Genomic DNA, 12497 nt, shown 5'->3' on the forward strand with positions numbered 1-12497 from the left:
GAACACCTACTATATTCCAATCACTATATTAGACACCCTGCATAAAAGCATGTACCTTCCTATGTGCCCCATGAAATGGAGCTATTATACCATTCTTTTGAAAAGGAAACTAAGACTTGAAGAGGCAAAAAGACTTGTCTGATGTTCCATAGCCAGTAAGCGGTAAAGTGAAGGAGTGAACTTAGGTGGTTTGGCCCTAAAAGTCTTCACCTGTACCATACTTCCTTTTCTTCAGCCTAATTTCTTAAATTAGGGTTTATGGATAGCCTTCAGGAGTCTCTGAGCCAACTGAAATTGTGTGCAAAATACTGTCTGATTTCTGTTTTTCTTGGGTACAGGTCTATAGCTTTCACCAGACTCACAAAGGGGTCACCAAATAACAAAATCACTACATTAACACAAGCATTTCATAAAGTGCGTCACTGATGGACGTGTGAAACGAGCACGCTCTATAGAAGACAATTTAGCATGATCAAAATCACAAGGCTTGTATCCTTTGATCCAATTTCATACCTAAGAATTTATTTTGCAAACATATTCCCACACTTGGGGAAATGACAAATAAACACGATTATTCACTGCCGCTTTGTTTGTAAAAGCAGAAGGATTGGAAACAATGTAAGTGTCCACCAACTGGCAGCCATAAAAAATGATGGGTATAGCCACAGCAAAGGACGAGAAAGCCCTTTATGTAGTGACAAGAAAAGTCCAAGATCTCACAGGTAAATGGGAAAAGTAAGATAACAGAACAGTATAGATATATAAACACACACACAAATATGCGTACATTCACACATACATACTCACAAGTACATATGTGTGTGTACACACAATCTCTCTAAAATTAACACAAGAAACAAATAACAATTGCCAGACGGTGCTAGTGGTAAAGAAACCATCTGCCAATGCAAGAGACATAAGAGACACAGGTTCAGTCCCTGGTCAGAAAGATCCCCGGAGGAGGGCATGGCAACCCACTATAGTATTCTTGCTTGGAGAATTCCATGGACAGAGGAGCCTGGTGGGCTACAAACCATAGGGTTTCCAAGAGTCGGACACAGCTGAAGTGACTTAGCATGTAGTAGCCTATGGGGAGGAAATCTAACTGGTTGGGGCAAAGAGTATACACTGTATATTTTATTTATACATTTAAAGTTTGAATCATGTGAATTAGTCACATGTTTACATTCAAAAATAGTAATGAAACAGAAGCGTTGCTAGAAACAGGGATTTAGTTAATTCATCTTCCAGCACTACCTCCCCCAAGCGTCAGAGTATTGGCGTGAGCCTGACTAAAGGTTATTTTGGGTTTTTTACTTTTTATTTTTGAATAATTGCAGAAATGCAGGGGAAGCTCAAGAATAGTACAAAGAGTCTCATGTACACTTCCCCCAGCGGTAATAGCATATATGACTATAGGAAAGCCAGAAAGTGGGCATTGGTACCTTATTGTTAGCTAGATCACAGATTTTATTCTTTTTTTTGATTGGAGTATAGTTGCTTTATGCTGCCGTGTCAGTTTCTGCGGTACAGCACGGTGAATCAGCTATAGACACACATAGAATGTTCGTCACTCAGTCGTGTCCGACTCTTTGCACCCCCATGGACTGTAGCCAGCCAGACTCCTCTGTCCACAGACTTCTCCAGGCAAGAATACTGGAGTGAGTAGTCATTCCCTTCTCCAGGGGATCTTCCCAACCCAGGGATCAAACCCAGGTCTCCTGCGTTGCAGGCAGATGCCCTACCATCTGAGCCACCACATATATCCCCCTTTTTTGGATTTCCTTCCCATTTAGGTCACCAGAGAGCATTGAGTACAGTTCCCTGTGTTGTACGATGGGTTCTCATCAATGATCTATTTTATGCATAGTAGTGTATACTTTAATTCTTTAATAGTACTTAATTAAGTACTACTTAAAAGTACTTTAATTCTAAAAGTCATTTTAAAAATACAGCCTTCTCACAGCTCACACATTCAGTTAAAATGTTTTTTTGGGTGTGCCAGACTACAGTTGGCTGATGGGATGTGGTAGGGACACTTCAGAGCCATCCCTGCCCGCATGTGGTGTAGACCAGAGAAGGTGACCCCTTACTTAAACAGTAACAGTATTTGGAGGCCTGGGACCCAGCAGTATACAAGGAGTGTTGACCACACTCTAAAAAAGGCACTGTGTCCTTTGCTGTCCTGGTCATGGAGCTTCACAGCTTGCCTGAAAGCTGACTTTTAATCCTTAAAAGAGCATGAGCAATTACTCGGGCTATATTTATCCTTGTTCCTGGAGCCACACAGGGATTTGGCCTCACTTTACCCAAATCTCCAGCTCATCCATCACTCACTCCCATCAGAGACAATCACGTGTCCTCAACATCAAAGCGGTGGGCCAACGGAGGCACACTGGCACACGACTGGGGGAAGCGCTCCCCGCAGGCCCTCTGACTCAGAGCCAGGGAAGAAGTTTAAAAGTTCCAGGCCAAAAGCACATCTTGGGGCTGAGGGAAGCCAAGCCAGGAGAAGCAGAAGATTGCCAAGAACTCTGCCGGCTCAGGGACTGGGATGACCTCACTGGGAGTATTGGCCTCCCCGCCCCTTTTATATGTAGGGACTCTGTGAAATGCCCAGTACTTAGGAGGCCCTGGATGAGTAAGTGAACAGATAAGTGGCCAAATTGGCAGGAATGGCATCCAGGTATCAACGCAAGGGACAATGACAGGTGTCATTGACTGAACATGGCGCCAGGCACTCTGTTAGTAACTTTACAGACAAGGTCTAGTCAGTCTTCACCAAGTCCATGTGATGTAGGCCTTTTCACCCCTAGGTCCTGGATGAGGAACCTGGGATATGGAGAGGTCAAGGAGCCTGCTAGTGCCTTACAATTATAAAACTGATCTTTGCCACTCTAGAATCTCAGGGTGTCAACTTCAGGAGAGCAGACTTGGGGAACTTCCTTGGTGGTCTGGTGGCTAAGATCCTGGCATCCTGACTGCATTAGGCCAGTCCTGGAGAGAACTGCCACCAGAAAAATTGTCCTCCACTTTCTCCACTCAGCCTCAAGAGCATGACCCTCCCATTTGTTTCAAGGACGTGCTCTGTGCACATACCTTGTGCTTGGACCTCTGTTGGGAGTGGGGTTACGCCGATGAGCAAAACGCGACTCCTGTCCTCCAGGAGCTTATGGGGTAAGATTCAAGAAAGTAACATCTGTGATTATAAGGTGGGTGAAAGTGGTTTACAAACTGTCTCTCCGTGTGCTTACATAAGGCATTAGAGTAAAACTATTCTGTAAAGAAGAATGTGGTTAGTAACCATGGATGGGCTGGGCTGCTGAACTTGAACCAAGACCTGCAGATGCTCCAAGAAAAGAACAAGTGGGGACATTGAGGAAGGTTTGATTTTAGAGGAGTGGGCATTTGAGGCAGTCATGTGTCTAAACAGGTCAAGGTTTCAAGATGTGGAGAGTGGGTCAGGGAGTGTTCCTAGAGGAATAAGTGGTGTGGGTCTAAGTATAGAAGCAGCAAAGTGCTCAGGAATGCAGTGGCAGGGCTTCTGTCATGGAGCTGGCCTGAGTTGGTCAGACTATGAAGGAACCTTGACTTAACTCCATGTGGATTGGGAGCCCCAGGAGGTTTCTAAGCAGGACTAGTGTGTGGTGAAAGTTAGGCTTTGGGGAGATTGTTGTAAGACAGTGGGACCAGTCAAGAGATGACTGATAAAAGTCCTTTGGAGTACCATGGACTCCAAGGAACTATAGGGAAATTATGTAATCTCCTCAGTGTCAATTTCCTCTTCTTTAAAATGGGTAACACTGGGGATTATCTTCAAAATATCTGTTATGACCCACACGCTGGCCAATTGTAATAGGTATCGATGGCTATATTACTGGAGTCACTGGATCCTAGATATCCCCTGCAGTATGGAGCACCAACACTAGATCTCCCTATGATCTGAGTTGCCAGGTCATGGGGAGATCTAGGGAATTCTGGGGTAGATTCCAGGGCAACTGAGGTGGTGGAGGAGAGTCAGGGGTCTCCGGAGTTGTTTACCAACTGGCAGGGAGGTACCTCGATATTTTAACAACACATGGCTATAGTGGAGTGGCTAGGGTAAACATTAGCCTAGGTGCTCCTGAAACACCCCACGGAGATGTGGCTCTCAGGAGAGAAGAAAATATCAAGGTTTAATGACCTTGGTTGAGCAACTGGATATACAGTGGAGTCATTTATGGAGATGGGAGAGCTAGCTGGGGTACAGGAGTAATAGACTCGAGAGTCCCGTTTTGGACATGTTAAGCTGTAGATGACTATGAAACATCCCAGTGGAGATGACACATGGACAACTGGACACAGGAAGCTCTGCACAGAAGAGGTAACAGCAGTGATAAGGGTGGGAAGAAAGACAAAGACTCGATAAATTTGTGACCTAACTGCATGTGGAGTGTGGAAAAAAGAGGTCAGGTGGCTCCAGAGTTTTGATCCCTGGACAGGTAAAGTGAATGTTAATACCATAGGGCAGTCAGGAGCAGGCGCTCACTGGTCAAGAAAGATCAATTCAGTTTGAGATGCTGGTGGGATGCCTGGATGGAAATACCCAGATGGAAACACCCAAATGGAGATGCCCAGAAGATGGTTAGAAATCCAGGATTGCAAGGATTGTTCCTTGAGAGATGTCTAGACTAGTGGCATAGACCTTAGAAATATGTATCTCTAGGAGACCCTTAAATCACAAGTAAAGAAGACCGTGAACAAGCTATTGGATATTTGGGAGGGCCATGTCAATAGATGGAATCAGAAGCCAATTTTCAGGGATCTGGTGAGGTCTGGGATGTGAAGGCAACAAGACTCACTTCATCATGCACTTAGCAACCATGTGCTGTGACAACCAAGTCATTCTTGGCTCATTGAAAATCCATGGTCCACTGAGACTCCCAGATCTTTATCACAAAATAGAGCTCTCTCTACTTGGCCCCCACCACCAACTATCCTGAATAACACTGTAGTCTCAACTTGTTCTTCAAACACCGGATTTCTATGCAGGTGCCATGACACAACAGATTGTTTATCTCACCAAAGGAAGAGACAAACCTTTCTCAGATTGTCCTTTCAGGCTTCACATACGTTTGGGAGTTTGCATTTTTCTTTACGAAAAAAGAAAAGAGATGTGAAGCATAAAAGGATTTTTGAGATTTGTGAGTTGACATTCCACCATTAAATTAATGCTAACAAAAGCTCGATTTCACTAATCCTGAGAGGAACTTGATCTCCAGATGCACTGGCTGCTGATTGGATGCCTGTACCATGAGACCACTTCCACAGCCCAGAGTTGGGTGTTTTTCCTTTTTAAACTGACTTTGAAGTTGTGAAGAGCGTATATCACTTTTTAAGAGCAAACCCAAAAGAACTCTTGCAAGTAGTTTTGTTCAAGTGAAGGCTAACTGAATTAAATAGAACAGTCCCCTTTCATAACAACAAAAGCAGAAGAAAGAGGAAGAGAAGGAAGAGAGAGAGCCTGCATTTGTTCTTCCTCATCTCCCCAGTATGGAACGTTAGACTTCTCTGGGGCTTGGTTCTCAGGCCTAGATTCTTTTCTATCTGCACTTATTCCCAAGAGAATCTTTTTGAGCTCATGATTTTAAATATCATCTATTCAAACTCTCTAAAGACTCTTAAATGTTCATGTCCACCCTGGACCTCTCCCCGCAACTCCAAAGTCATATATCCAACTGCCCATTCAACACCTCCCCTTGGGTGTCTCACAGTCAGCTCCAACTTAACCCAAGGGCCTGCTTTGCCTTCAGCTTTCTCCATCTTGGTAAATGGCAAGTCCATTCTTTGAGCTGCTCAAACACAAAACATGACTCATGATTTCCCTTCCTGCTCCTCACACACCCCACAGAGAATCCATCAGAAGATTCTGTTGGCTGTATTTTCAAAATACATCCAGGATCTGACCATTTCTTACTACGTTTATCAATCTACAGATCTAGGCCTCCATGATTTCTTGCCAGTCATCAATGCAATTGCCTCCTAATTGCTTTCTTGCCCCTACAAAGCAGGCAGAATATTTTTTTTCATCATGAGTTATATCATGACTTACAAAACTTACTCTGTACCAGGTACTATACACAGTGATTTATATCCATCACTTATGCTCAAAATGTATGCCTCCAAAGTGTTCAGTCTGCATTTTCCAGGTTAAGGCAGTGAAATGAAATTCCTTATCCAGGATCACACAGCTCTTTGAAAGACCTGGAAGTCCCAGGCTCAAGTCCCACCTCAAGTCCCAGGCTCTTTCCTTCAATCCAGTTGCTGATGAATAATTTGATTTTCACCCCCAGGAAATCCCTCTCTCAAAGCTGCCTGATGAAGTCAATGCAACCTAAAGTCAAGTGTGTAAAAAGAGATTTAAACAAAATCAGGTAGGTAATAATGAAAGAAAAGTAGGAGGAACATTTCTGTAGGTCAATCATCTTGACAGCAGTTTATCTGCCCAATTTATTCCATTCAGTCAGTAAGTCTATCCAACTTATGGTGTGATATATCCGAAAGAGGTTGTTCAACCAGGTATCCTGGGGCCATGTGAAGATAATACCAACTAGGGCCATATTTACTCTCCTTCCCCTCCTTGGGATTCTGGGCCCTGTACTACCATTTCTTTATTTTTCACAACATTCTGGGTGCAGTGTTCCTCAGGCTCAGTACCTCTTTTCTTTCAACAATGCCAAAAATTGCACAAACACATATCTGAGCACATCCTCCAAACATGGAGAAATGTCTATGCTTCAGAATTCACAAATGTCCCATCCAATCCATTTGTTTGTGTAACCTTGAACTTTCACATTTAAAATAAACCATGTACTAGACAAAAGAATTCACTTTGGATCTGAGCCTTCCTTTGTGATCATCCCTTCTTCTTCTGGATTAAAAGCAAAAGACATCTTAAAGCATCATGGCTTGTTTTGGATTCACCAAAAGCTAGTTTTGAGGGGTTCTAAGGACCTCCCTCATCTTTCTTAGATGGGAATGTGGCTCCTTGTTTTGATTTGGTTTTGTTTTTCTGAATGTTGAAAACGCACTGGGAATGAAAAACTGTAAGGCTGGACCCTGAGAGCAGGGCCCCTGGGTGATGGGTTCCCTACGAGCCGTAAGGGCCAAACGGAGAAGTTACCCATTGAAAGTGCAAGGCTTTGGGGAGCCACGTTGGCTCTGCATGGAGGCTGTCACCCTATGACCCACAGGGATCTGCTTGTGCTTCAAATGTAGATATATGGAGTGGGATGAGGATTTTTGGTGGGCTAAAATTGTGATGTGAACCAGAAAGGCTCTAAGAAAAGTTGGTGCCTGCTAAGCCACAGCTCAGATCTATGAGAGGAGAAGAAGGGGGAACATGCCAAAGCCTAGAACCAGACTTTATGCCAGCTTATGGTCAAGCTCCAAAACCTCCAAATTGCTCAAAAAAAAAACAGGAGAGGATCTCAGGGGCTACTGTCCAAGGGACCTGCCAGGAAGGGAGAGAGTGAGGATCCATAGAGTCAGTGGAGGACAGCAATAAGGGAAGAGTTTTACTCTTCCAGAAGTCTGAAGACATGCCATAGCCCTCAGGGAACATGACATACACTGCAGAGAATGGCCTTTGGCCAAGAGTAGGGATAGAAAGGGGCTACCCAGGTGGTGCTAGTGGTAAAGAACATGCCTGCCAATGCAGGAGATGTAAGAGACATGGGTTCTATCCCAAGGTTGGGAACACCCCCTGGAGGAGGGCATGGCAACTCACTCCAGCATCCTTGCCTGGAGAACCCCATGGACAGAAGAGCCTGGTAGGCTACAGTCCATGGAGTTACAAAGAGTCGGACACGACTGAAACAACTTAGCACGTGCATGTTCAGGGACTCAAAATCACAGCTTAAAATCCACGGCCTACTATTCATTTCTTCATTCATTCATTCAATAAACATGTATCTTTTCTACTTCCTGCTAAGGAGTCTCCTTGCCTTTACTCTTGCCTTTGTCCAATCCAATCCAGTCCCCCCACCTCAGTAGCCAGAAAGACACTTCTAAAAGGCCATTCTGTTGCTTACACCCACTGGCAGAGGGACACCAGACAACAGTGACTGAAAGGTCTCTACTCCCTGTATTGAGAGCTCCTCTCCCTGAGCCTGGCTAGGTCTTCCCTCCTCCTTTGTGATTAAAAGATCCGTTGCTGGACTTCCCTGATGGTCCAGTGGTTAAGAATTTGCCTGCCAATAAGGGGACACGGGTTCAATCCTTGGTCCAGGAAGATCCCACGTGTCATGGAGAAACTAAGCCCATGTGCCACAACTACTGAACCTGTGTGCCTAGAGCCTGTCCTCCACACAAGAGAAACCACCACAATGAGAAGCCCCCACACTGCAACTAGAGTAGCCCCCGCTCGCTGCAACTAGAGAAAGCTTGCACAGCAGTGAAGACCCAGCACAGCCAAAACTTAAAAAAGTAGATCCATTGCTGACCATAGACCCTTCACATGCTTTTTCTAGTTGTGTTAATATGAAAGCCTGAGTGACATCGCCTTCAATTTTGCATTAGGATAATTCTTCGAACTCTCAGAGTTTCATCTTATTTTTTGGAGTTTTTAGAAGGAGAGACAGGAGAATGAGGTACAACAAACGATGTTGCCTCTTTGTGAATCTTTTACCTCTGCACTTTGACCTCAGGCCCTCTCATTAAGACCTCCATGTAACATCTACATATAACAGAGGGGCTGCTATTGGAGACTTCAAAAAAAAAAAAAAGACCAAAAAACCTATAATTTTTGCTATCATTAGGAGTGGGAATAACAAACTACATTGGGGTAGACTGTATTTACTATGGGGGAAAAATCAACTGAGTGACCTCCCCTAACTAACATAAGGCAAAGAAGCACTTGTACATGGGAAAGAGATGTAACAAACTCCTGTAGTCTGACAAAGACTACCTCTCCCAAACATCTGTGATATGTCCACTGTGGTAAATCTGCATAGGAAGCAAGGGCATTGAGCCCCTAACCCTTTCCTTCTGCAGGAATATTATCTCAATCTCACTGATGTATTGGGAGGGCCCCAGTTGGAATCTGTGAGCAGAAACTGATACCAAGGGCCCCAGAAGGGCACACACCATGAGGGTCTGGGCTGGGGCCTGTGATAAAAGCCTCAGTAGTTACAGAGGAAGGGGGTTGGGGGTGGTGGAGATTGTACTCAGGCTGTAGGCTCCTCTCAATCAAGCCACCTTGATATAGTGGTGTGCCTTGGGTGTAAAGCCTGAGTCAAATGTATGAACTAAAAGAACTATAACTTTAGGGGACTTCCCTGGTGGTCCAGTGGCTAAGACTCTGCACTCCCAATGCAGAGGGACTATGTTCAATCCCTGGTCAGGGAACTAGATCCCACATGCTGAAACTAAGAGTTTGCATGTCACAATGAAGTCTGAAGATCTCACGTGCCACAACTAAGACCTGGCACAGCCAAACAAATAAATCTTTTAAAAAAATGCTATAACTTTAGAACCTAAATAAGAGACACTCCTGTGACTCAAGAGGATATATCAGTCAGTTAGGGAAGGTTATGCTATAGTAACAAAATCTCCAAATTCTCAGCAGCTTACAACAGTAAAGCTTTATGTCTTAGTCATATTACATTCTGGCTGTGGTTTGACTCTGCTTTGCGAACTCTTCACTCCAGGACTCAAACTAAAGGAGCAACCCCACATTGCCAATTTTATGGTAGAAGAAAAAGACAGAGTGATGGCTCTTGAAGTTTCTGATTGGAAGCAGTTTGGCCAAAGCAAGTCATAGGGCCAAGCTGGACAGCAGTGAAGTGAAAAATACAACCCTTTCACAAGGAGGGTAAAGACAATCTACCACAGAGAATTCTAGACCAACTAAGGCATTGCTATAGCAATGATCCACAACTACTTGAGACTTTCTTCAACTGTGATGCCATATGATGGCAACAGAAGCAGGAGCAATAAGACTCTAGAGTTCTCTGCTTGGCATTTGGAGGCAAGACTGTACTTTTGGACTGAGTAAGCCTCTGAGGTTATTAGAAAATTCAAGGGAAAAGACATCTTGAGTAGAAGATACTGTACTTCTGGCTAAAAGACAGGACTGTGGGTGCTTGGAAATTTCAAAGAAGATGATTTTGCTTGTACACTAAGTTGGGAAGGCAGCTCATAACAATTTTATGCAAAATCAAGAAGGTGAAGGTAGTTTATGGTTATAACAGTTAGCAGTCAATCCACAGTAACACACGCCAGATAAGTCCTGTTAAGCCCTTCATATGAATTACTTTATTTTTTTTTTTTTCCTAGCCCTTCATATGAATTACTTTAATCTACACAAGAATTTGGGGCTTCCCTAGTGGCTCAATGGTAAAGAATCTGCCTGCAATGCAGGAGATGCAGGTTCAATCCCTGGTTAGGGAAGACCCCCAGGAGAAGGAAACAGCAACCCACTCCAGCATTCTTGCCTGGAGAATTCCATGAACAGAGGATTCTGATGGGCTATACAGTCCATGAGATAGCAAGATTTGGATACAACTTAGCAACTAAAGCACTACCACTACCCACACTAAAATTTATAAGTAAGTAGTATTCTTACCCTTATTTTACAGAAATAAAGTTTAGAAAGGTGAAGTATCCTTTCCAAGGATATACAGCTAGCAAGTGGCAGAGCTCTGATTCAAACCCAAACCTCTTTAGCTCCAGAATTTTATCTCAAAACCACATTTGCTTGCCTCCCTCTGATGCCCTTGCTCTGACATCATCTCTTCAGCCCCCTTTCCTCTACTAATTTGACACCATTTCCTTCTTCACGTCTTTGCCTCTTTTCTCTTGAAGACTCCTTCTGCTACTGCAGTGCCAGGAGCTTCTCCAAAGAAAGATCCCCATTCTCTGTCTCCACATCCTGAAAGTCAGAATTTTTAAACCTGTCTGGGACCAGCCCAAAAGGTCAAGGTTGTCTGCAGTGTCCTGGCTTCCTTGCCCTTCCCTCATTTGCTAAGACTGGCCACCTACCTGCCTCTAGTCCATCTCCAAAGGCAAGTCTCCAGCCCCAATTCCACACTGGGAGAGCCCAGCTCTGCTAGGAAAGGGGCAGAGCCCCAAAGTGGACCCTCCAGCAAGTACACAGTGAGCACAGGCTAATTTGTCCTAATTCACAAGGAGCGATCCCATTTCTAGAAGAAGCAAACCTATTCAGCGAAGAACAACACAGGAATTTTAAAATATTGAAAATACTCCAAGTGCCAGAGTCTTTCTGTGGCAGACTGTTCAAGGCCTCAAGCAGCCCCACACTTGGCATTTGGAGAGTTAGCAATTACCGCTGCATCTGAACAAATGGCATGCTAAAGTTTACCCTTTGAAAGGTGACTGTATGCTTTGAACCAAAACTAGGAAAACACTTTGCTGAGAGAGGTTTCTCTTTTGATTTGTGAGGAAAAGTCCCCTGATGGCCTAAACATTCTATTATATTTGGTTTTTGCATTCAACAAAAACCCTTGTATAAACAAAAATGTAATTCTATAAAATTGAGACTGTGGGCCTTCCCCTAGTTACTCTGTCAAGACAGGCCTTACATCTGGAAGGCTTCTCCTAAAGTAGTGCTTCTCAACATGTGATTGCCTACTACACATGCTTTAAATTGAATTTCCTGGATTCTATTCCAGATTGAGGGTTGTAGAGCAGGGGGTTCTGTCATTTCTAACAAGCTTTCTAAGAAATTCCCACTGAAATTTGAGAACCACTGCCCTAACTAGTGACAGGCCAAAAAAAGAGACTAATGAGCTCATGTGAAATGGAAGTTTTAGAATCCCCTAAATGCCTATAACTTCTCTCAAACAAAAACAAAAACAGTCCATGCCATTTCTTGCAAAAGATTGCTGGTTTGTGGCCAAGATGGAATGGGAAGACCCTGAACGCACCTCTTTCCACCGGCATACCAAAATCACAAATACTTGCAGAAGGGAATTCATGCAACTCAACAACCAACAAACAAATAACCCAATTAAAAAATGAACAGAAGACTTGAATAGATATTTTTCCAAAGAAGACATATTAAATTGCTAGCATAGTATGTATATTCAATAAATATTTTCTAAATCTGAGCTGATCCAGAAGATGAAATTAGAAAGGGAATTCTGTGATAGTTAATAGAAGAAAGGAAGAGTTGAGAACCTGGCTGTGTCCTCACAAAGCCAGTGCACCCCCAAGGATGAAGCTGGAGAGGAAGTTGCAATGTCTTCAGGCTTGACCACATCCCAATGGCTCACAACTGTCTCTAGCCACGTAAATCCTGCCACAGTGTTCAGAGACAGAACCTTGACCTGGTGAGAAGCAAAACAACAACTGTCCAAACTCAGGTCTCCTTGGTGTTAAGATGCTGACACATTAATGCTGAAAGTGTGCAGTCCAGACTCAAGCACCTATGTTCTTGCTTCCTTCTAAGGGCAAAGCTTTCCTAAATATGACTCCCCTTGGAGGAGCAGACAGGG

At 43.8% G+C, this 12497-nt stretch overlaps 1 protein-coding gene across 1 annotated transcript in view; it reads right to left on the minus strand.

Annotated features, from left to right (window-relative positions):
- The window catches only part of IRAG1 (inositol 1,4,5-triphosphate receptor associated 1), a 132608-nt gene extending 121493 nt beyond the window's left edge, over positions 1 to 11115 (minus strand). The window contains exon 1 of the mRNA XM_070473383.1: positions 11023 to 11115. The gene's annotated coding sequence lies outside the window, so the exon portion shown is untranslated. The remainder of the gene's footprint in view (positions 1 to 11022) is intronic.
- Between the last annotated feature and the right edge of the window lie 1382 nt (positions 11116 to 12497).

This window comes from Odocoileus virginianus, chromosome 10, assembly GCF_023699985.2.
Source record: "Odocoileus virginianus isolate 20LAN1187 ecotype Illinois chromosome 10, Ovbor_1.2, whole genome shotgun sequence".
NCBI lineage: Eukaryota > Metazoa > Chordata > Mammalia > Artiodactyla > Cervidae > Odocoileus > Odocoileus virginianus.